Source organism: Narcine bancroftii, unplaced genomic scaffold (genome assembly GCF_036971445.1).
Source record: "Narcine bancroftii isolate sNarBan1 unplaced genomic scaffold, sNarBan1.hap1 Scaffold_152, whole genome shotgun sequence".
Taxonomy (NCBI): Eukaryota; Metazoa; Chordata; class Chondrichthyes; order Torpediniformes; family Narcinidae; genus Narcine; species Narcine bancroftii.
The window spans coordinates 3544315-3565601 of record NW_027211887.1 but is presented as its reverse complement, the minus strand read 5'-3'; positions in this window follow the sequence as shown (position 1 = coordinate 3565601).

Below are 21287 nucleotides of genomic sequence, written 5' to 3'. Positions count from 1 at the left end.
GCCATGTAATCTTTGAGAAGAGGCAAACATAACCAAGGGCATTAAAAGGGTAAAAATCTGGCAATTTTCTCTCCACAGAGAGCATTGGGGAGCCTGGAACCGATTGCTGATTTTGTAAAATGAAGTTGAACAGGCTTGTACACATTTTCAGACTGCTTGTGCAGTGAGTGCCATACACCATGGTCTTCTGATTCATTGGTGAGGAGGTGATCAGTAAGATGCAGCAGTGGAAGTGCTTGCTCAAAGGCTGGAGGAAAATTAGATTTGGACCTGGATTTGTCAGAATGATAAGAGTTTATCTAAAGCTGGCTTTAGATAGAAGAACATCACAGATGCTCCTCAATTTACGATAGGGTTGCGTTCCAGCAGACCCAGCATAAGTTGAAAAAAAAATCTTAATTGGAGACGTACCTTGTCTAACATTGACAGCACTGTATCAGTCCTCATACTGATCCCACTACCTTGCTCTCTCCCAACAGTCCCTGTAAGCTTTCAGAAAATGTGATTAACCAACGAGGCTACAAAAAATTCACCTTAGAGGAATTATCAAAGTTTATTGGAAAAATCAACGATGCTTGTGATGACCTTTAACACATTATATGAAAGTAAATGACAGTCATGCTATTGTGTCATCGTAAAATCATAAGTAGGGGAGCACCTGTATTACCTTTCATATTTTTCCAATGTTGATTGCACACACAATCATTTAAGTACCGGCTAGTTTCTATAATATTGCACTTAAAGTTTAGCTGCATGAATCCTGGAGCTGGTGGAGTCATTAGTGAATCAAGAAATATTGGTGCCATGCCAATTTCTCTGTACCATGCCAATTTCCCAGTCCTGAAGCCGGGACGTAGTGAATAGTATCAGGTACAAGATCTGTGAGTAATTAATGCTATTATTCCTATGCGCCCAATTGTTCTGAACGATGCCACCAATTTAAATCATATTCCACCTATTGCAGTACTCACACACCACCATAGACCAGTTCGCAGGTTTATTTCTCCATTAAGCTGAATCCAGTCGCGCAGGGTTTACCTCCGTGATTATTTACAATGTAACTTCCGCACTACCGGATTTAAATATAAACCTGATGAATGGGGAAAGTTATCATGAATTAAATAACAGCGGCAATACAGAGAAATTGTGCTGAGGCATTAATTTCACTCCGGAGGAAAATGCACCAGAGAAATGAATGATTAAACTTATAGGAATCCCCATAGGAATCCCCAGAGGTATCTTTATTCTCCAGAGGTGGGTGATCTTTAAACTCACGGACCTTGACTGCTGAATGTGTAGAAGAAATACCTCTAACTGCAAGACAAGAGCCTGAAGCCTCAATTTCAAGTGCCACAGTGCACTTAAAGGGACATGCACACTCCCCCTTCAACTGGCTGATCCAGCCACTTTACACATCAGATCCTTTCTTTATCTTACATACACTTAAAATAAGACGTGTAGAACTCACCCTATTTGCGCAAACATTTCTCCCTGCAAATGTTATAACATCACAACTCTCAGGTACTCCCTGTGCAAAATCACATTTGAATACAATTTATTTCATAAATTGGAATTAACTGGTAGTTAAATTCGCTAATTCTACAGTATTGAAAAACGATCATTTATGACATTTAATTTTTAGCATGAATTTTAATCAATATTGGTCAGTGACTGAAGTGGGAAGTCGTGATTTATGAAATTATCTCTGGTCTCTACTCTCCCACTCCCTGCACTTCTCCCAACATTCAGGAGCTGGCACACAGTCCCTGCCTTTTTTCATGTTACTCATCTACTATTACTTTAACTGCTTGCATCAAAATGTTAGCCTTTGCTTTCTGCTTATCCTCAGATTTCTGGACAAATGCTTTTTGTGTGATCTGTAGAAGCTGGGTTATTCCCTGCTCATGCCAATTTTCTGTCTTTTGTAATTTTCTCCTAATGTCTGGGGCTGAGTTGGTAACAAAACCTGTTAGTACCAATTGTTCCCCTGCTGGGGATTCTATGTCGAGACCCCCATATTGTATATATATTTGGTCCCAAAAATTGGTCTTAACTGTTCGGCACATCCCTGGGGATCTTCTATCAGGGAGGTCAGTTCTTTCTTAAAGTTACGCACTTCAGTACTGGTCAGGGGCACATTTACGAAACCGAGACCCTCTCCCATGGGAACTTCCCGCAGTGGTCTCATCCAATTGGTTTCTGGCTTATTAGGTCTGGGTTCCTGCTCCCTGGGAAATGAATCAAAGGGTTCTGCCCTTTCTTCCTGAAGAGTCTCACGCTGTTCTGAATTAAAGTTACCTCTCTCTCCTGTCAACAGAGGTGGTAATCGAGTGCTTTGTGAGCAAGTTATCATACCACTCCTGCTCTCTTCTCTCTTCTCTAGTGGTGGGGGAGGTGGGGAAGGTGCAGAAGGGTAGGTCATAGGAGGGGAAGGAAAGATAGGAGCCGGCATAGGAGGAACATAAGGTGGAGGGAGGGAATGTAACACATCCCAACCCTGTGATTCAGGGACAAAAGGTTCCTCCTCTCTCTTATCCCTGAATTCTTTCTCATTCAAAACCAGCTGTTCAATGGATCCCTTGAGCCAGCAGGCTGCATATTCCCTGCTCTCAACATTGTCTTTCTGGTTTTGATAGAGCCATAGGTTCAAAGCTTTACACATCCATTCATCCTCGGATCCGAATTTTGGCCAGTACACGGAGCTCCCTTTAACCGGGTATTTAACCCATTCAATACAACAATACCTGACCATCGTCACTTTCTCTTTACCACGGGTCTTTCCTGTGCCCCACTCAGATAACATCAACCCAAGCGGGCTGTACGTAGCTATCTGGTGGTCACGTCCTGTGTCAGGACTCTCTTCTTTACTGCCCGTTATTCCCATGCTTAGAAACAAGTAAAATACTCTTACCGAGTTCTAGTAGTACTGCTCTAGCGCGCTTCCTTCCGCCGTTTGTTCTCAATGCCTCTTTTCGGATATCACTCGCTTCTTCCACTGACCAGCCACCCGTCGCCCGTGAGTCCAGCTGAATCAGCCGGGGTGCACCTACTCTCGTCGTCGGGGTACTCTGTCAGTGGAGGGAGTGTGATCCCGGACGAGCCCCCATTTGTTAGAAATTAAAGTACCTTTAAAGAAATTGCTCGAGACAAAAATTGAGAACAAAGAACATTTATTACTACAACAATGCAAAGTTGGGTGCTTCCCCTTACCCTGGGAATACACACACATACTGGGGCTCACCCAACTTTTATACAGTCAATTCCAGTATCAGAATGCCCTCCCCCTTACATTCTTCTGCCCCCTGGATGGGTTTGGCATAGGTAATCCTTCCTGCCTACGTGCAGTTTCAGTACACTTGGAGGACCAGGGGGTATCCTGTGGGCGCCCCATCATGTCATTGTCCTTATTCACACCTTCCTGATTCTCTGGGCTACAGTCTCTTGATATGCAGAGTTGACTCATTCTATCTAGTGTTGGCTAATTTCATATGTATAAATCTGTGTATGGTTAGCTAATTAGATATGTAGGACTTGGTACTTCTGTCCAGGGCTAGGAGACCCTTATCTGATCCAGACTACCTCAACTTCCTACATTCTATTGTACCTTACTATTCCTTATCTTAGTCCTATGGTCTTGTCACAAAGACTAGAAGATTCTTATGTTAATCGTGCTGACTCTGCTTTCCTGCATCCTAAGCCCCAAGCTTATCCTGTTTGAACTGGTTACAGCCATTTTACTGATGAACTTTAGTTTCTTCCATGTTCATAATTTTAGATCAATTTTCCCATCTCTCACAAGGACTTCGACAAAAATCTTCCCATGCCCATGTTCAGACTTGGCAACCTTGGACTGATGTGGGATGGACTCGACTTTTTACTGAGAACTGGAGCCTGATACTCACAGCCCTGATAGCAGCAGGACTCACTATTCTGGTCAGTGTGGTGCTCCCCTACCTAAAGGCTGGTATTCATTTCATGATTTTGCGGACCCTTATTTCTATAACTCAAGGGGTGTGTGTTTCCCAAATGGATGCTTATGACACTACAATTCGTTTATTGACCCGCTGGGAGAAAGACCAACTTTAGCAATAACACATTTTATTTGACAGATCAGTGACACTGATCTAAAAGAGAAGTGAGGATTGTGAGAGATGAGGAAACTTGACATCAAAATATGAAAGATGGGGAAACTAGTGCAGACATGTGGAGTGATGGATTAAACCAGTAAGAACAGGCTAAGCATGGAAATTAGAATGCCGGAAGCAGAGTCAGCCTATGTAAGATTAGAATCTTCTAGTCTTTTCCACAGGATCAGTGAGCCCACCGTATGAATAAGATAAGGAGAGGTAAGGAATAATAGAATGTAGGAAGTTGAGATAGTCTGGATGAGATAAGGGTCTCCTAGCCCTAGACAGAAGTACCAAGTTCTACATATATAATTAGTAAGCCATACACAGATTTATCAAGTTAGGCATATTTTAATTAGTAAACCCTAGACAGGATTAGTGAACTCTGCATATGAAGGGATTGTAGCTCTGAGAGTCGGAAAGGTGTGAATGGGGACAAGGGGAAGGTTGTGAATAAGGACAATGGGGATAATGATATGAGAGGACGCCGACAGGATTCCCCTGGCCCTCCAAAAACTGCACATAGGCAGGAAAGATTGCCTATGCCAAACCCATCCAGGGGGCAGAAGAATGTAAGGGGGTGGGTATTCTGATACTGAAATTCACTGTATAAAAGTTGGGGGAGCCCCAGTGTATGTGTGTATTCCCAGGGTAAGGGCAAGCACCCAACTGTGAATTGTTGTTGTAATAAATGTTCTTTGTTCTCAATTTTTGTCTCGAGCAATTTCTGTTAAGGTACTTCTATTTCTAACACTGTGTAAAAACCTAACTCCTGGTGTCTCCTCTAAACTTTCCTCCCCTTACCTTCTTCACATGACTGCTGGTATTTTCTATTATTGCCCCAGGAAAAAGGTCCATGATCTATGCCTCTCATAATCTTGTAGACCTCTATTGTCAACTCTAATCCCTTTATATTCCTAAGATAAAAACTCTGTCTGTTAACTTTCCTCATAAGGCATGTTCTCCAATCTAGGCAACATCTTGGTTCATCTTCTCTGCACCCTTTCCAAAGCTTCCACATCTTTTGTGTAATGAGGCAACCAGAACTGAATATATTATTCCAAAGTGGCCTCAACAGTTTTATAGAGCTGCAACATTACCGCACATTTCTTGAACTCAATCTTCCGACCAATGAAGGCCAGTATTCCAGAAGCCTTCTTAACTACTCTATCAACATGTGTGGCAATATTGAACGATCTATAATTTGGACCCCAAGGTCCATCTCATATTCAACACTGTTAAGAGTCCTGTCTTTAACCAAACACTTCACCTATATGATCAACCTACAAAAATGCATCACTTCACACTTATCTGGATTGAATTCTATCTGCCCCTTCTCTGACCAACTCTGCATCCTGTCTATATCCTGTGGTAACCTACGGCAACCTTCAACACTATGCGCAACCTTCATGTGTTGGTGTGCTTCCTTCACAGTTGGGTCAATTTTCCGGCTTCAGCGAAAGACTTCTGAAATGTGGACTCCCATGAAATTAAAATTCTGACTGGCTGCACCTTTCCATGGATTAGTCTCCTGGACCAGATGGATTACACCCTTGGTTCTGAAAGAAGCAGTAGAGATTGTGAAGGTTCTGGAAATTGTCTTTCAGGAATCAATAAATTCGGGTTTGGTCCCAGAGGACTGGAAAATTGGAAATGTCACTTCACTATTCAAGAAGGAACACAGGCAGCAGAAAGGAAATTATAGCCTGACGTCAGTGGTTGAGAAGATGTTGGATCGATTGTCAAAGATGAGGCGATGGAGTACTTGGAGACACATGACAAGACAGGCCAAAGCCAGCATGGTTTCCTTATGGGAAAATCTTGCTTGATAAAGCTGTTGGAATTCTTTGATGATGTGACAAGCAGGCTAGATAGGGGAATGCAGTAACTATATAACCATTTACAGCACAGAAACAGGCCAGTTCGGGCCTACTAGTCCATGCTGAACATCTTCTCCCACCCAGTCCCACTAACCTGCATTCAGCCCATAACCCTCCACACCTACCCTGTCCATATATCTATCCAACATTTCCTTGAATATTACCATCGATCTCACTTCTTCCCCTTATAATTTTGAATACCTCTATCAAATCACCCCTCAACCTTCCATGCTCCAGGGAATAAAGCTCCAGCCTGCCCAACCTTTCCCTGTATCTCAAACCCTGAAATCCTGGCAACATTCTCGTAAACCTCTTCTCTGTTCTGTTTATATCTTTCCTGCAATTTGGTGACCAAAACTGCACACAATATTCCAAATTTGGCCTCATCAATGCCATACAATTTCAACATGACATCCCAACTCCCGTGTTCTATACTCTGATTTATAAATGCCTTCTTCACCACCCTATCCAATGTGATTCAACTTTCAGGGAATTATGTACCATGATGCCCAAATCTCTTTGTTCCACTGCACTCCTCAATTGTCCACCATTTAACATGTATGGCCAGTTTTGATTATTCCTACCAAAATGTAGCACTCACATTTATCAGTATTAAACTCCATCTGCCATCTTTTAGCCCATTCTACTAACTGTCCTATATCACCCTGTAAACTTTGATAATCATCCTCACAGTCCACAACACCACCAACCTTTGTATCATCTGCAAAATTACTAATCCAATTTACCACCCTATCATCTAGATCGTTAATATATATAACAGCAGTGGACCCAGTACTGATCCCTGAGACACTCCACTCATGACCGGCCTCCAATTCTATAAACAATTTTCCACAATTTCTGAATCCATTTCTCTACTTCATTAATACCTAATGCTTCCACCTTACTTACTAACCGCTCATGGGGAACCTTGTTAAAAGCCTTACTAAAGTCCAGATAGACAACATCCACCACCTTCCCCATATCAACCTTTTTAGTATCCTCCTCGAAAAACTCTACAAGATTTGTTAAACATGATCTACCGCGTACAAAACCATGCTGACTACTCCGAAACAAATCCTGTCTTTCTAAATAGTTGCATATAACATCTCTAAGAACACTTCCCATTAATTTACCCACCACCATTGTTAGATTTACAGGCCTATAATTAGCAGGTATACTTTTGGATGCTTATTTGAACAGCGGAACAACATGAGCCACCCTCCAGTCCTCTGGCACTTCCCCCGAGGCCAGTGATATTATAAATATTTCTGTCAACATCCCCATTATTTGTTCACTTACCTCCCTCGGGGACCAAGGGATTATTTTGCCAGGACCTGGAGATTTATCCACCTTGATATTTTTCATTATAGCCAACATTAATCATTAATCCTTACATTATCCATGAGCTCCCGACCATATTTCTTCACTTCATTTGGGTCAATATTATTTTCCTTAGTGAATACGGAATTTAAAAAATCATTAAAAATTTCTCCCATCTCCTCTGGCTTCTCACAGAGCTACCCCCCTGATCTTCCAGGGGTCCAATTTTATCCTTCACTATTATTTTACTTTTAATGTACATAAAGAAACCCTTTGGATTTATATTTACTTTTCCTGCCAAAGCAGCCACGTTTCTCCTTTTAGCCGATCTCATTGATTTCTTGTTTTTTTTTACACTTCTTATATTCCTCAAGCAGTTCATCCGCTGCCTGCTGTTTATATCTGTTGTACACATCCCTCTTCCTCCAAACCAGGTTCCCAATATCTTTAGAAAACAAAGACATCCTACAGTTTCTAACCTTTCCTTTAATCCTCACAGGGACAGACAGACTCTGTGCCTTCAGAATTTCTCCTTTGAGATCCCCCATTTATCTTTTACATTCTTCCCTGAGAATATCCCAATCCACACCCTCCAAATCATTTTACATCCCCTTGAAATTTGCTTTCTTCCAATCAAGAATCTCAATCTTTGACCCACCTCTATTCTTTTCCATTACTAACCTAAAACTAATAGTATTGTGATCACTAGACCCAAAGTGTTCCCCAACGCAAACCTCTGTCACCTGACCTATCTCGTTCCCTAATAGGAGATCCAATACTCCCCCTTCAAGTCAGTTCTCCGACATATTGATTAAAAAAACTTTCCTGAACACACTTAACAAACCCTGCCCCATCCAGCCCTCTTACTGTATGGGCATCCCAGTTAATGTAGTCTACCATAACTACCACCTTATGTTTATGACACATATATGCATTTGCTCCTCTAATTCTCTCAGCCCATTTGGTCGTCTATAATACACCATTCCTCAATTCTACCCAAATAAACCAGCTGGACAATCCCACCAAACCATCCTGCCACAGCACTGCTATAATGTCCTCTCTAATAAGCAATACAACTCCACCTTTTATCCCCCCACCCCTCCCAACCATTCTATAATGCCAAAAACAAAATCTGGTATATTTAACTGCCAAATATACTCTTCCTGCAACCGTTTCACTGATGGCCATGATATCCTATTTCCATGTGGACATCCATGCCTTAAGTTCATTCCCCTCCCCCATCCCGCCTTCTTCTCTCCCCACCCATCACCCAACTATTCCCGTCACCACCCATCCCCACCTTCTTCCCTCCCTACCAAACCCTACTATCTTCCCTCCCCACCCACACCCCATCCCACCATCTACCCTCCCCACACACCACCCCACTACCTTCCCCCACCTTCTTCCCTCCCCACCTTCATCCCCTCCATATTGAACACTCATTTTTTCTCCTCCAATTCCACACCCACCTTCTTCCCCTCCCCTTCCACCTGCCACCAACTTCCATTCCACCCACACCTTCTTCCCCTCCCTATCCAATCCCCACCTTCTTCCCTCTTATTTCACCCCCACTTTCTCCTCCCATTCCAACCCCCACCCTCTTCCCATCCCCATTCTCCCCCCAACTTCTTCCCCTCATCACACACCCCCAACTTTTTCTCTTCCCCATCAAGCCCCCACGTCCTTACCTACCCATTCACCTCCCACAATCTTACCTCCCCATCCACCCCTCAGCTATTCCCCATGCTTAACACCCCCACCTTCTTCCCTCCCTACCAACCCTCACCATCTTCCCTCACAACACACACCCCACCCTCTTTCCCTCCCGATTCACCCCAACTTTCCACTCCCCCACTCACCCCCCACCTTCCTCTCCCCAACAACCCAGCAACTATTCCCCTCCCCACCCACACCCACCTTCTTCCATCCCTACCCACCCCTCAACTATTCCCCTCACCACCAACCCCCACCATCTTCCATCTACAACCACCCACCAACATCTTCCCTCCCCACCCACCAACCACCATCTTCCCTCCCCACCCACACCACACCCCATCAACTTACCTCCCCACCCACCCACCCCCCACCACCTTCTTCGCTCCCCACTGTTAGAAGCAGAGATGCCTTCACAGATTTCACTCGAGTCAAAAATTGAGAACAAAGAACATTTATTATAATTTTACAACAATGCAAAGTTGGGTGCTTCCCCTTACCCTGGGAATACACACTGATACTGGGGCTTACCCAACTTTTTATACATTTCATTTCAATACAGATATACCTTCCCCCTTAACATTCTTCTGCCTCCTGGATTGGTTTAGCGTTAGGTAATTCTGTCTACGTGTATTCTAACTTCTTATCAGTTTATGCAAACTTGTTTACCAGGAAATATCATGTCTTTGTTCTTTCTTTTTCTTCTTTGGCTTGGCTTCGTGGACGAAGATTTAAAGGACGTGGAGGGGGAGGACGTGGACCTGTCCTCGGGCCTGCGCAAAGGAGCTTTTAGGTGGAGTGCAGTGCGCACAGTACTGGCCCCACCCTTTACACCCATGGTTCGTGTGCCGTGGCCAAGCAAGCTGGGACGTGGCAGCGAGGTCCTTGGGTCGTAGGTTTTATATCGGAGTGACCTTCTCCTATGCAGGTTTCTTACCCGGGCTGGAGGGGTCTGCCTCCCCTCTTAGGTTGGTCCATACTGCCCGGACCAGGGCCGAGGCCGCCGCCGCTCTCCCTGTGCCCGGACCGGGGCTGCCACCCACAACTCTCCGCCTGGATCGGGGCCTCCGCCTGCCCCACCCGACCGAGGCCGGGGCCGCCGCCTCCCCCCTGCTCCTGCCCGGATTGGGGCCGCCGCCGCTGCTCCACCTGTCCCCGGACTGAGGCAAGGGGGAGGCGGCGGCCCCGGCCCCGGTCGAGCGAGGCAGGCGGTGTAGTATTCTTGAGCAGCTTAAGTCGTTTACAACTGGAATCCCCCTTATAGTGACGGCCTTCAGCCTTCCGGATGCATTCGTCACCCAATGGATGATTTGCAAGATGCCAAGCTTGGGAGGGGAGTTCAATTTTATTAGTTGTATCATTAAAGCGTAGAAGTTCCCATATATCCAAAGGCTCACCTTGCCAGGGCCAGGTACCATCTCTAGTTGGGCCTCCACAAATCCAACAATTCTTCAACCCCAGCAAGTCAGTTGTTTGTTGACTCAAATCTACCCACTTATTGTCACCTAACAGTGAATAGCAGCCTGTCTGCGAGCACCAGCATATATATCCCCTTTAATCCTACTCCATTTATAGCCCTGACTGATGTTTTGCCTTATAATTCTCCCACCATCTCCTCTGTACCATATTTTAATACTCGTCGAGGCCAGGATGCAGACCCAAGCCACTCCCCTAGGACAGTTTTGCTTCCCTGGTCCATGTTTGGATCCTAAATTAAACCATATTAAATAAGGTACCCCACTGTGAATGCACTTCCTACCTGTGCCCCGTTTGCATTCTAAAGGTAAACTTATCCATTCTTCAAAGTGCTGCCCCTATTCCAGGAGGACTTAATACATTGTGTACAATTGGGTAGTTTCCCAAAAATTGGGAACCAGCAAGAAAACAATACCGCAAATAGTAAAAATAACATTATAACAATTTTTTTCGGTGGAGCGTGACTTTCAGTCCAGAAGGATGCGAGACTGCATGCCAGGGAGAGGGGATATTGTCAACGTCTTTAGTCTGTGGATTAGCACGCTTAACACATTGCACGAGAGTCCATCACTTTCTTTTGTTCGTACTTCAGTGTCTGTAATCAAAAGTACACAATAAGGGCCGTCCCATATAGGTTAGAGTTCATGGTGTTGCCTGCTTTAACAGAATGAATGGGATAGTCCAAGGGTTGGGTTTGAGCGAATAATCCCTTCTGTTTTAAGTCATACAAAGAAGTGGAAAGCCCCTGTAAATATTTAGAGGTCGTTAGCCTCAGGGGTAGGGGAATCGGTGTGGAAGCCCATGTAGGGAAGACCGAACATCATCTCAGATGGTGAGACAGCAGGGTCCTTACGAGGAGCTGTGCGAATCCTGATTAAAGCTAAAGGTAAGTATTTAACCCAGGAGAGGCCAGTTTCCTCATGAAGTCGAGTGAGTTGATTTTTCAGGGTCTGATTCATTCGCACAACACGGCCTGAACTCTGGGGTGTCATGGGGTGTGTAACTGCCAATCTATCCCCAAGATTTTACACACACCCTGGAGTACCTGAGAGGTAAAATGTGTACCTTGATCTGAGTCAATGGTTTGAACAATGCCGTAACACTGAACAATAGCCTCTAGTAATATACGGATAACGGTGCTAGCACGATCATTAGGGGTCGGGAAAGCCTCAACACATCGAGTAAAATAATCCACCATCACCAGGAGATATTTATCAACCCCTATCTTAGGTAATTCCGTGAAGTCAATCTGTATTCGTTGAAATGGGCGTAGGGGCATATCGTGAACCCCAGGCATTACATGGCGCATTACTTTCTTATTCACTCGCTGACAAATTGGACATCCCCGTGTACTTTGTTTGGCTATGGTGTATATTCCAGAACAATTAAAGGACCGTACAAAGGCATCAACAAGTGCCTGCATTCCCCAGTGTGTCTGCTGGTGGAGCTGATCATTAATTTGACGAGCCAAGGCCTTATTCAGGACTTGGCGTCCCTCTACCGTCCACCATAACCCGCAGTTTGACGCATTCCCTGATTCTCATATAAACCTCCTCTTCCTGTGAAAAGATGGGAGTCTTTTGAATCTCATGTGGGGTGGGGTGTAACAGCTGCATCTCTATGATTTTTGATAGTGCAGCCTGTTTGGCAGCTTCATCTGCCCATCTGTTACCTGGGGTTCAGGACTATCAATAATTTGATGGCCTTGTACATGAACTACAGCTATCTCCTCAGGTAACATAAGAGCATCTCAGGATTGAACAATTAAGTTCTCATGGATCAAATTTTGTCCTTTCCCGGTTATCATTCCCCGCTCTTTCCAAATCTTTCTGAAGGTGTGTACTACACCAAAAGCACACTTGGAGTCAGTATAGATTGTGCCCACCTTTCCCTCTAGACCCTGAAGAGCTCTACAGAGGGCATACAATTCACAGGATTGTTCCAACCAAGTACCGGGGAGACGACCGGCCTTAATCACAACTCCTTCATTCCCGTCCACTACACTATACCAGCTATAACAAATGCCATCAATGCAGCGGGAAGATCCATTAATGAACCATCTTTCACCCTCTCGTAAAGGTTCATCGCTTAAATCATCTCTAATTTTAGTCTGCAAATCACTTCTATGCATACATGCTCTAAATTATTGGGGACTTTATCAGAATCTGGAGAAACCAAGAACGCGGCTGGATTCTGATCTTTATTTGTAACCAGTGTCAAATCATCCCTATCCATAAGGATTGCGTCATACTTCAAAATTCTGGAATCAGTAAGCCACCTTCCGGCACGTTTAAGAGAATGGTGTGAACTGTGTGAGGGGTGTGAAGTATCATCGGGGCACCAAACGTAATTTTTCGTCCTTCCTCTACTAAAATAGTAGTGGCTGCAATTGCTTGCACACATTCTGGTCAACCACGACAAACAAGATCTAAAATCTTTGATTCAAGGCCGTCTTATTGATACCGACCCCATACTGGGGACGATCTATTAAAATAGTGTGATCCACATTATCAAACGCTATGCTAAGGTTCAGGAGAATTAGAATGGCAGAGCCACCCAAGTCAAAGAGGGAGTGCAACATAGCTCTGTGCTATGTTGGGCCTTATAACCTGATTGAAATCTCCAATAAGTTATTTTGATGTAGGTAGGGCAAGAATTGGCTAAAAACAACTTTTTCAAGGACCTTTGACAGGAATGGAAGTTTAGAAACAGGTCTGTAATGTTTGGGTGTGGTGGATCTAATTTGGGTTTTTACAGGAGGGACTGGACCATAGCATGCTTGAAACAAATTGGAAGAGTACCAGTGGCTAGGGAACTGTTAATGCTAGGATGAACTATGTCAAAAATGGAAGGGGGGTAGGGATAATGTCGAGGGGGCAGGTTTTAGGCTTCATGGAGGGCACAATTTTTCTAAGGGTGGGTAGTGTGATGGGATTAAGACAGTCCAGGTTAGATGAACAGAACTGTAGTACAGTTAGGTTATGGGTCGGGGGAGACATTTCCCTGATGCTCTCAACTTTGTTTATGAAGAATTTTTTTAATTCTTTGCATTTGGTAAGAGATGCATCAGAGTTGGTATTGGGTGCAGGATAATGACCCAGTTGATGGTACTGAACAAGACCTTGGGATTATGGGAGTTGGAAATTAGGTTGGCAAAAAATTTGTTCTTTTGGCTTTTACTGCTTCCTGGTATTTTATCCCGCTTCCACTTTTGTTCAACTATCTTGCACTCCCTCTTTGTTGGTATTATTAAACCAAGACACAGTCTTAAGCTTAGTTTTTTTTCACTTTAAGTGGGGCTACAGTCAGGATAGAAGAACAGGTGGTATTAAATAGGGAAGTAAAAATTCCTCAGTGTTGAGGTGAAGAGAGAACACCTCAATAGTGGAGATATTTGAAGCTGCTATAAGAGCATCTGTGTACTTACTAATAGTCCATGAGTTAATTTAATTGAGTAGCATTTAGGAAGACAAGATTTGTTAGCGGGGAAAGGCAGGGATAGGTCAAAAGTAACAGCTATAGGTGGGACATACAGGTATCAATTATTACCAGGTTGCTAATTGAAAAATCAGACTGAAGAACTAGAACAAAATCTAGGATCCATTTGAAAGCAGTCATAAATTAAAGCACTCAATAGATAAAATCACTTATAAGGGGCTTAGTTGGACAACACACAGAGATATTGAAGTCACCAAGAATCAGAACTTGATGGAAGGAAATCTATGAATTGAGTGATAAAATCTTTATATATTTTTGGTGGGTGATATATAAGAGCAATTAAAAAGGGGTTGACCAGTCCCACTTTAATTAGTTGGACTTTGAAAGTGGAGAAATTATCAGGATTCAATAAACAGCACAAAATGATTTATCAACGGCTAAACCCCCACCATGACTTGCTGTGAACAATGCAATGGAACAATCTCGCCAATGCTCAGCCAGGTTTCTGTCAATAGTAGGAAGTCCAAACCTTGAGTAATAATTGGATATGATAAGGGATGAGGTAAGAATCTATCAGGTTTTTGTGAAAGGAGACGGAAGGGAGAGACAGAGCTGGGGGAAGAAGTGAAGGGGGGCGGGGTTTAACGAAAACTAGAAAAGTTGATATTAATGCCATCTAGTTGAAGGGTGCCCAGTCAGAAGATGGTGTTGTTCCTCCAATTTGTGGGTGGTCTGTGGTCTGAAAGGGAATGATGTTGACCGCTGGGAGATCCACACTATTGCGGCGACAGAGCAAAAACGATCTCCCTGTCTGATGTAGAGGAGACTACAACGGGAGCACTGGATGCAGTAGAAGACCCCTGCAGATTCACAAGTGAAATATTGCTTCACTTGGAAGGTCTGTTTGGGCCCCAAATGGTGGTGAAGGAGGAGGTGTGGCCACAATTGGTGTATCTCCTGTGGTCACAGAGGAAGGTCCAAAGGAGACAATTGGTTGGGAACTTTATTGATGGACAAGGGAGTCACAGAAGGTGGAGAGGGGAATATGTGTCAAGTGGTAGAGGGGCAGCACTTCGACTGTGGTGAGTAGCACCTTGGCACTGTCCACAGCAATAATGTGGGTCTCCCAATTGCCACCCATTTAAATTCCCCATCCCTTTCACTTATTGACATTTCCATGGTCTTGTGCACTGCTAGACTGAGAGGACCTGCAAATTGAAGAAACAACACCTTATTTTCCACATGAGCACCCTCTTAGTGGGTGGAATTAATAGTGACTTCTCTGGGTTTCATTAAACCCCCCACCCCATCACTTCTTCTCCCTTCACCTTCCCCCAGCCCTGTCTCTCCCTTCCGTCTCCTTTCACACAAACATGATAAATTCTTACCTCATCTCTTATCATTTCCAATGAACACCTTTTGTTGGTATGAATTCTGAGATTTCCTGCTTCTGGCTCATTCTGCATATTCCTTGAAGAAGGGCTCGGAGCCAAAATATCGGCAATATATTTTTGTATCTTATGGATGCTGAAAAGGCTGGCTGAGCTCCTCCAGCATTTCGGTGTGTTTTTAGAATGTACCTTCTCCACAATATATTTCCTGAGTGACAGCACAGTGGACAATTAAGGGAGTTGCTGCTTCGCAGCTCCAGTGACCTGGGTACAATCCTGAGCTCAGGTGGTGGTTATATGGAGTTTGCATATTCTAGGATTTCTCTTGGTGTTCCAATTTCCTCCCACGTCCTAAGACATGCAGATTTGTCTCTAAATCACCTTTAATGTGCTCCCAAGGTCAGTGGTCCTCAACCTTTTTTATTGCACTGACATCCCACCTTTATTACTCCCTTATTACCGTAGGTGCTCTGTGTCTAGTAGGATATTCTGAATTCGAGACCTTTCTTCTTGTAATAGTTGTTTACAAGATTGCAGCTACCAATACTTTGGACAACCCTTTTTTATCACTCGTCCATTATTTGAGAGGAATTTGTTGTTCTTATCCCATCTAAGATTCACATGACTGAAATCAATTACACATGGAGTTGTGTCAGGATTGTGTAACCTGAGGTAATTTCTCTTTCTTCTTCCAATTGGGAGGAGATCCTTCATGCACTGACTCATTTTTTATTTTTTTTTAAATTTTTCACACTATAAACCATATTGACCAAGATACATACAGACATTTTTCTTCTTAAATATATACAGTGTCATTTTCTCCCCCTTTTACGCCCCTCCCTTCCCTCCCTCCCTCACTCCCTTTCCCATTTATTTAAAGTTCAAACTATAAGATACATTAAACCCGTTAAACAATGTTGTCACTTAATAAAAATAAACAAGAAATTTTACTGAGTCAGTTCTTTTCGTTATCTTCTCCTTCTGTCATTTTAGATGGTGGAAGTCCACGGTAGGATTTCCCTATTGTGTTTCATGTATGGCTCCCATATTTGTTCGAATATTGTAATGTTATTTCTTAAATTATATGTTATTTTTTCTAATGGAATACATTTATTCATTTCTATATACCATTGTTGAATTCTTAAGTTGTCTACTAATTTCCAGGTTGACATAATACCTTTTTTTGCTACAGCTACGGCTATCATAACAAATCTTTTTTGTGCTCCATCCAAATCGAGTCCAAATTCTTTGTTTCTTATATTACTTAGGAGGAAGATCTCTGGGTTTTTTGGTATATTACTTTTTGTGATTTTATTTAATATCTGGTTTAGATCTTCCCAAAATTTTTCCACTTTCTCAAATGTCTAAATTGCATGAATTGTTGTTCCTGTTTCCTTTTTACAGCGAAAACATCTGTCTGATACTGTTGGGTCCCATTTATTTAACTTTTGAGGTGTGATGTATAGCCTGTGTATCCAGTTATATTGTATCATACGTAACCTCGTGTTTATTGTATTTCTCATAATTCTGGAGCATAGCTTCTCCCATGTTTCATTCTTTATCTTTATGTTTAGATCTTGTTCCCATTTTTGTTTAGGTTTACCATTTGTTTCCTTGTTCTCCTTTTCTTGCAGTTTGATGTACATGTTTGTTACAAATGTTTGGATTATCATTGTGTCTGTAATCACATATTCAAAATTGCTTCCTTCTGGTAACCTCAGACTGTTTCCCAATTTGTCCTTCAAGTAGGTTTTCAGTTGGTAGTATGCAAACATTGTATCGTGAGTTATATTATATTTATCCTTCATTGTTCAAAGGATAATAATTTATTTCCCGAAAAACTATTTTCTATTCTTTTGATCCGTTTTCTCTCCCATTCTCTGAAGGAAAGGTTATCTATTGTAAAAGGGATTAGCTGATTTTGTGTCAATATTAGTTTTGGTAGTTGGTAATTTGTTTTATTCCTTTCTACATGAATCTTCTTCCACATGTTGAGCAGATGATGCAATACCTATGTTGTACCAATTTTTCATCGCATTTATATAGTATATGTTTAGGTATCTTCTCCCCTATTTTATCTAGTTCTAATCTAGTCCAATCTGGTTTTTCCCTTGTTTTTTTTTAAACTTTATTTAAGATTTTATAACATGAATAACATATAGGATTACATTAAAAAAATTAAGAATAAAATAATAAAATTACAATACAGTATCAGTAATCTAAATAAACTATACCCTCCCCAATAATTATTACACATTAATAACCCAACTCAAATTAGTCCAACCCCCCCTTCCCCCCCAAATAAAGAGTGAAGAATTAATAAAGTTAATAATATATGTGAGAAAAAAACCCCACTTACAAAAAAAAACAAAAACATAAGCGATTAAAATACTAACAAAAAGAAAAGTAATTAATACTAAGATATCAGACTTAAAAAACATATTTAAATCAAACTTAAATGCATATATTTAACAAACGGAGTTAAGATGAAACATATATTTAATTCAAACTTAATATAAAAAATTCATTGTTGGGGTCTTTCATGGCTTGGTTCAGCATCATGCAGTCTCTTCAATCTGAGGCGCCTGCAAGCTCACACCAAGACACAAGAGAAACTTGTCCGTGAACTACTCTTTGCAGACGATGCCGCTTTAGTTGCCCATTCAGAGCCAGCTCTTCAGCGCTTGATGTCCTGCTTTGCGGAAACTGCCAAAATGTTTGGCCTGGAAGTCAGCCTGAAGAAAACTGAAGTCCTCCATCAGCCAGCTCCCCACCATGATTACCAGCCCCCCCCACATCTCCATCGGGCACACAAAACTCAAAACGGTCAACCAGTTTACCTATCTCGGCTGCACCATTTCATCAGATGCAAGGATCGACAATGAGATAGACCACAGACTCGCCAAGGCAAATAGCGCCTTTGGAAGACTACACAAAAGAGTCTGGAAAAACTACCAGACAACTGAAAAACCTCACAAAGATAAGCGTATACAGAGCCGTTGTCATACCCACACTCCTGTTCGGCTCCAAATCATGGGTCCTCTACCGGCACCACCTACGGCTCCTAGAACGCTTCCACCAGCGTTGTCTCCGCTCCATCCTCAACATCCATTGGAGCGCTTACATCCCTAACGTCGAAGTACTCGAGATGGCAGAGGTCGACAGCATCGAGTCCACGCTGCTGAAGATCCAGCTGCGCTGGATGGGTCACGTCTCCAGAATGGAGGACCATCGCCTTCCCAAGATCGTGTTATATGGCGAGCTCTCCACTGGCCACCGTGACAGAGGTGCACCAAAGAAAAGGTACAAGGACTGCCTAAAGAAATCTCTTGGTGCCTGCCACATTGACCACCGCCAGTGGGCTGATAACGCCTCAAACCGTGCATCTTGGCGCCTCACAGTTTGGCGGGCAGCAACCTCCTTTGAAGACCGCAGAGCCCACCTCACTGACAAAAGGCAAAGGAGGAAAAACCCAACACCCAATCCCAACCAACCAATTTTCCCCTGCAACCGCTGCAATCGTGTCTGCCTGTCCCGCATCGGACTTGTCAGCCACAAACGAGCCTGCAGCTGACGTGGACTTTTTACCCCCTCCATAAATCTTCATCCGCGAAGCCAAGCCAAAGAATATAAAAAATTAGTAAAGTTAGTAACATTATCAAAAATTCTTAAACAATAATCAATTCTTAAAAAAAATTGTAGCATGAATAAAATAGATGAAAAAAGACTTTCTTTATAGAGATAAACCTTCACCAAATATCAACTAACTTCACATCTATCATATTAGTCACATAAACCACTATCTTAAAACAAAATTCAAACCTCATTAAGCATTGTACAATTCAATTTTAGTACTCTTCCACCATTTTTCCCTTTTACTCTTGAATAGTTATCCAATAAAAGCTCCAAAACCACATTTAAATATCCCCAATCATTACGTTAAAATTCAGATATCCAAATAATAAAAACACATCTACAACGAAATCTATATCTTCAACAAATGGAGCATAAACCACAAACAAAATTCAAGCCTCATTAAGAATTGTATAATTCAGTTTATAACTTTCACCATTATTCCCTTCGTTCTATAACTAAAATAGCAAAATAATATACACCAGAATTACCACTCCTTTCACCTTAAAGTTAAAGGAAAAATAAAAAAAATCCATCCCATTCACATTTAAATTTCAGATATTCCTTATCTAGTGAATAAACTTTACAAAAAAAACCACTTCAATTTTTAGTTTTTTAAACAATCAAGTACTTTCTTATGCTTTTTTTTATATGTAAACAAAAAAAAACCCTTCACTCTTTAATCTAATAATACAAAAAAAAGGAAAAAAAACGGGTAGGAGGTTAAAAATACCCCCTCCCGTCTAAACCGCGCAATGCGGTAACTCCCAAAAAAAATGGGTGTCACATGTAGCAGATGACTTTCAGGAAATAGTGCCTATCCAGTTCTCTCCCCCAACTCTCACTTCATCTTAAACTAACATCATCATTATTTAATATCCCTTTTTTAAAAAAAAACATTAGAAAAAAAAAGGACAACTCTTCTTTTAATCAGCTCCAACTGCCAAGTCACCATTACAACCATTCCTTCTTGGAGCACGGCTTTTTTCTTCCATCTCTTGTCTCCTTAGAGATTGCGGTGGACTATGTCTCTGTTGAAACTGAGTAATTGGCAGCTCTTGAGCAAATGCTATAGCTTCCTTTGTAGAATCAAAGAACTTTGGTTCGTAACCATCTTGAAAAATCTTCAAAACAGCTGGATATCTAAAGATTGCCTTGTAACCTTTCTTCCACAACAACTCTTTAGCAGGATTGAATTCCCATCGTTGGAACATAACTTCTTGACTCAAATCCGCATAGAAGAAAACTCGATTATTTTGAATCATCAAGGGTGATTTTCTCTGTTGTGCATTTCTAATAGCCACTCGTAAAATTATTTCTCTGTCATAATAATTCAAGCAACGAACCAAAACAGGTCTTGGACTTTGTCCTGAAATAGGTCTTCTACGCAAGGCTCTGTGAGCACGTTCCAGTATTATACCTTCTGGGAAATGTTCTTGACCCAGCACCTGCAGAATCCATTCAGTAAAAAATTTTTTTGGGTCTGGTCCCTCCATACCTTCCGGCAAACCAATAATCTTTATATTGTTCCGTCTGGATTGGTTTTCCAAATAATCAATCTTTTTCACCAAATTTTTATTTTGAGTTTGTAAGTCTTCGACCATTTTGGTCACATCAAAAACTTGATCCCGTATTTCATCCATATCTTCTTCACACGGATTAAATTTATCTCTCACTTCAAGCTTAAAAGCTCCAAACTCAGCCATCTGTTGAGAATGTATTTTCACCAGAGTATTAAACCTAGTACCAAGTTCAGTCATAATCTTGGATAATCCCTGCATTGTATAAGATAATTTAGATTCAAGATTCACAAAAATCTTTTCAATTGGAAGAGATTTTGGCTCAACAGATGCCTGCTTCTTCTGCATAACCAAAGGGTCTTCTGTTCCTTGCTTTATTCTGGTTGCCTTCCTTGTAGTATGACTGCGTGTGGAAACCCCAGCCACAGCCTCTCCAGCAATGACTGGAGGACACTGGCCCAGTCCATAATATGTTAAGTTCTCCCAGTACATCAAGTTGTATAGGTTCTTCTATCTCAAGAGATCCAGTTTGCAGCACCATCTCTACAGTTGACAAATGCCTTTGAGTAACTCTTTGTTCTAAAGGCTGTTTGGCGCCCTCTTTAGGGGGCTCTATCGATGTAACATAGAGCTCTACATCCAAACACTGTACCTCTCTCCTGGGATCCATTTCACGCTGAGTCCCGGTGTCTTTCCTGTAGGTAGGCTCCAAAACTTGAACTTTTGGTAAATGTAGTTTTTTGATGATCTGTTGTCATTTTTTTTGATCTTTTCCACCAATTGTACCAT